Source organism: Chanos chanos, chromosome 12 (genome assembly GCF_902362185.1).
Source record: "Chanos chanos chromosome 12, fChaCha1.1, whole genome shotgun sequence".
In the NCBI taxonomy this organism is placed as follows: Eukaryota; Metazoa; Chordata; class Actinopteri; order Gonorynchiformes; family Chanidae; genus Chanos; species Chanos chanos.
The window spans coordinates 4,317,774-4,322,954 of NC_044506.1; positions in this window are offsets into that span (position 1 = coordinate 4,317,774).

Sequence of the window (5,181 nt, forward strand, 5' to 3'; positions counted from 1 at the left end):
TCTGTCTTTGCTTGGTTTAAGGTGGTAGAGAGAAGTAGTAGGAAAACAGCAATAGTAATAAAGTGCAATATTGGAGATGTAATATTGGTATGTTACAACAATAATATTGTTATTAAAATGTTGTTGTTGTTGTTGTTGTTGGCCTTTTTATTTACCACTCAGATTCAGTGTCTCTGAGATGTTCCTCCCTCCAATCTCCACCACACATGTACAGGATACTTCTCTCTCCCACTCCTCAAGAGAGACCAGAACCTGACTAATAGTGAACCCTGTCGTCCAGTTGCTGACACTGGCCCATATAGACTCAGTGTATCCATTCTTCTGTTGTCCATCGATAATCCAGAACACACGAGCCTGAGATGGTACCACTCCTTGCACCAGACATTGCACAGGGACTAGAGAGCCGTAACTGTGACTGGTGGTGAATTGGACAATCTCTACTAATAGATTTGTTGGCCCGTCTGAAACGGTACAAAACGGCAGTAGAGGTTTCAGTTGTTAATAGTTGTCAGTTTTTCAGTTGTTCAGTTGTCAATAAACAATGAACTGAAAACTGGGAATAATTATGAACTTTCTTTGTGTGTGAGCAAGAGGTCAAAATTAGATGTTTCTTTAAAATCAAATATGTTACAAGATAAGGCTTTATAAGACTTTTTTGTTTGTTTGTTTGTTTTTGGTCTCTTCAAAGACATAAATATGATAGATTAATCTTGTTGCTAGAAAAACTGACCACAGACCCTGCATTTTGTTACACTGCAGGCCAGTACTAATTTAGATCATTAACTCCAAACTAAAAAAAAAACCAGTTCAACATTTTTTTTTATTGCAGCCAAAGCTCAGGGCTGAGGAAATGTAACCGTGATGACATCGCACTTACCGTGCACCATTAGAGTTGTGCCGTTGCCGAGGAAGATTTGGTTTTTGTCCGTAACGGCGCAGTAGTACACCCCAGAGTCTTTCTCCGTCACTCCGTTGAGAGACATGGAGCAAACAGTGCCCTGTGCCTGATTCTGTGTTATGTAGGTTATGTCCACCCTTTTATGCACTTGCAGTTTCCCACTGGTTGGATGTATCTTCATCCAGGCCACCGTGTAGCAGTATGCCTCCAGTGTGTCCAAATGGCAGTTCATTGTCACAGCATCTCCGGCCGTCACGCTCAGCAAGGGAGGTGACTGGGTGACCAGATCACCAGCTGCTGCAAGGAAAATTCACAGCATGTTGTATATATGTCATAAGTGCAGATTAACAGCACTAAATAAAACAAGAGATGTGATGCTGTCAATTTTAAACAGTTATGGTTATGGTTTGGCGTTAACAGCAGGACAATGTACCTGTGTTTGTACACTGAAATCATCACATATCACAAATGTCAAAAATTAAACAATCCATCAAAATATGAACTCTTCTACATATAAACACGGACAATGTAGATGATATTGTGTGTTAGATATTATTCAATGACATTTGAGGCCTCATAAATAAGATGGTCTCTCAGATGAAGATGAAGATGAAGGTATCTGGATCTTTTCATTTTCAATCTGGGTTCTTTTTAAACCCGCTTAAAATATTCAAATGTTGGTTTTAGAAATGGGCTTAAACCAAAGTGGTGCCTTATAAATGAAGAGATTCTCTGTACACACAGTGTCTGTTTTTGCAATGATGAACAAAACACATGGAGATAATTGGCTTACATGTGTTGAGTCAAAATGCGCATGTTTTTCACCTTTGTTTTATGCTCTGGCTATCCCATGATTGTTAGAAAGCACTTATGACGAGACATTGTTTTTTTTTTGTTTTTTTTAAATGCTCTCTCAACACTCTCCCGCACTCTCTCTCTAATTCACACTCTTAGACATTACAACATACAGAATAGCAAATAACACATTAACAGCAAGGAGGTTCATTACATGCCAAATTACTCAAAAACACAAAAATGTTATCCTGAGCTTTGCCAGTACCGCAAAGGTTTTTAACCGAGTTACTTTTGAAACATGGTTTGGTTGTCATTAAGCGACACAAAAGAAAGGCAGTCATTTAATCATCTTTTTCAATATGTGTTTTTTCCTTAGAACACCACTCAATGGGATTTTGAAGCATTTCATTGGCTGTGATCACAGAGTTTTAGGAAACAATCAGCAGCGGTTTGTGGAAACAATAGGTGTATATGAAGCCAAGGTTTGGTTACATCAAATTTTGGACTCCAAGATACTCCAGGTATTTCCAAACAATCAGGAAGCTTATGATAGTATCTTGAAATGCAGCCATCCCAGTCAGTGGTATGTGTCAAATCCTCTTTGACAGAGCAGCCTAAAGCTAAAAACACTGTGAGAATTCATTTAAATAAATAAATAAACCTGGACTTGCCCTTTAATTCATCATTATTTGAAGTATTTAAAAAGACATGAGCCAGTAGCAGCCTACCTTGCAAAACACATAAGCAGAGCAGGGCTAACAGCGGCTGGTTTGTCATTGCTAATCAGGACACTCTGATAATGAGAGACGCGCTGACAGGTTGAATGAGCCATTCTGCCATTTGCTCTCTCTCACGCTTCTGTTTTCGACAGGAAATGCGCTTTGAGAAATAGATCAGGAGTGATGCTGATCTATTTCTCTTGTTTGTAAATGGTTTAATTATTTACTAATGACTGCCCAATTGATTTTCACTAGATAGTCACTGTTTGCAGCCTGATGGTCTAGATGGGGCACCCACTTGTGCTTGTTAACTCTGAGTGATAGGTGAAGAAAACATCTGTAGTTAAAGTTCTATACAGCAACAACAATGACAACAGCAATAATAATTGCTGTAAATGTAAAATTCGGGAGCTGGGGGAGGGGGGTGCAACTGGTACAACACTAAAGACAATACTCTGGAAGTGTGTGTTTTTAGTTGGTTATAGTAATGAACAGTATTATTACTGCCATGTTCATCATGTAGACCAAGGTGGTGTTCCAGAAAGCGGGTTTCGTGAAAACTCAGAGTTAGTAAACTCAGGCTAAGCAGTAAACCTCCTAATAGAACAGCCCTATGGCTTCATTCTCCTAGCAAAACAAAGCCATAGGGCTCTTCTGTTGGGAGATTTACTACTTGCTCTGAGTTAACCAACTCAGCGTTTTCACTAAACCTGCTTTCTGGAATACCCCCCTGTTGAGAAAGAATGCACTGGAAATGTCAAAACAAACAAACAAACCGACATGCACACATTTCACTGTGTTGTTACCGGAACACAAACAATCTAAATGTGAAACTCAGTTGTTTTTTTATGACAACAATAACATTCCCAAAATGGATTGAATGTATTCCAATTGCTTACTGGTTCAGAGCAAACTGGAGTAAACACCGGACAACTGCTGAAGAGATTGAGGTATTTCATTCTTTTCATGCCAGTCATTCAATCCATGAAGAGAATTAAAACTTGGGAAAAGGAAAATTGTAATCCCAAATATGGAATTTTTCAGGTGAAGTTTACAGTAGCCGTGCGTCGGCGTTTGGCATATGTGACATTGAAGAGCTTGACTCATCACAACAACACCTGAGGTCCCATGAGAACCAAAGACAAGTGCTGATGCTGCACTATTGTGTCATAACCAAGTTGTTTTGATCTTGTCCTCTCACTGCATGTACCTAACAAATTCTGTGTTTTAGCTATTTTTGACAGCAGGACAATAGAAGATTCAAAACGCACTGTGGCTGTGAAACACTGGCCACACACATGAATCTCTTTTCCGCTGACAAAACAGATTTTGAAACCTTTTACCTTCCCCCTCTTTGAAGAAGGTGCCCCATCAAACCACACGATAAAGAGGACACAGAGAGGTAACGGCAGTGCCCCCTCTGAAAAACCCATTTCCTGTCTAGCACCATGCCAGATAGAGTAAATAGGTTACAAAGCCCTTCAGTCAGTCTCATTGCTACCGTGACAAAGAAAATACACAAAATACACAGGAAATATATTGTCTTAACCTCCTACCAAACTGATGTTTCACACCAATTTTGTGTTCAGCTTGTCAAAACTCAGGAAAAATGATTTCTGTTCCCAAAGACCAATGAAAAGGATGATGTAGAATAGGAGCTTTGTTGACCCCGATGAGAACATTTCCTTCTCCATTGTATTATATTTGTATTCTTTTCATATGAAGTTTTCAGACGACTGATATTCTGCTAGTTGTCCAAATTAGTGATTGTATTTTCAAGGAACGCCAGCCAAACTTGTTCCCAGTGGAAGGAGGATGATTAATGAGAGTATTGTATGTAAATAGCACATGGGGTGTTAAATTGGCTGAAACGCTGGTTCCCGCTGACATATAATTGTGGTGCTGTGTTCATAATGGAACACACTATATGTAATTATCTATTGGTGATCTGGCCAGTGAAGCAAAAGGAGAACAGACATTCCCAGATGAAGATCTCCAGTTTTTAATTGACAAATACAAAGCTGTGTTTTTCTTATAGAAGCATTTGCATAATTCACATAAGTGAAGATGATATATATGAAAGAGAAAAGAAGTTTCAATATATCAAAGTGTCTTTTTATGTGACGTAGCATTCATTAAAAAAAAAAACTGAACAGAAGAATCAGAATTACCATGTGGAAAAACAACAAACAGATTTATATATATATTTATATTTATATAAATATTTATATATTTATATATATATATATATATATATATATATATATATCACAATTAACTGTGACCCATTACCAATGTGGAAAAGCTGCCTTTGCACAACGACGCAGTAATACATTCCCGAATCACCCACTACTGCACTGGACACTCTGAGAATAATTATATATATATATGTGTGTGTGTGTGTGTGTGTGTGTGTGTGTGTGAGTGTGTGTGTGTATGTATGTATGTATATATATATATATATATATATATATATATAGGTTAAAATAAAAATTTAACACAAGATCAAGCTGTTGTAATTTCCCGAAGAGACTGTCATCCCTTGATGTCTGTGTTCCTTTGAGAACATGAGGCTGTTCACAAAAAAAAAAAAAAAATAGAAATTAAATGAAATGATATTGCATTATGTGATGTTATAATGTTAGAGCTGTAAAAAAAATATGAGAGAACAATACTGACCTGAGCAAAAAGTTACTGAGGTAATCATCAGTACTAAAAGCAGGAGACTAGAGGTTATTCCAATTCCTGAATATATCCACAACACAACAC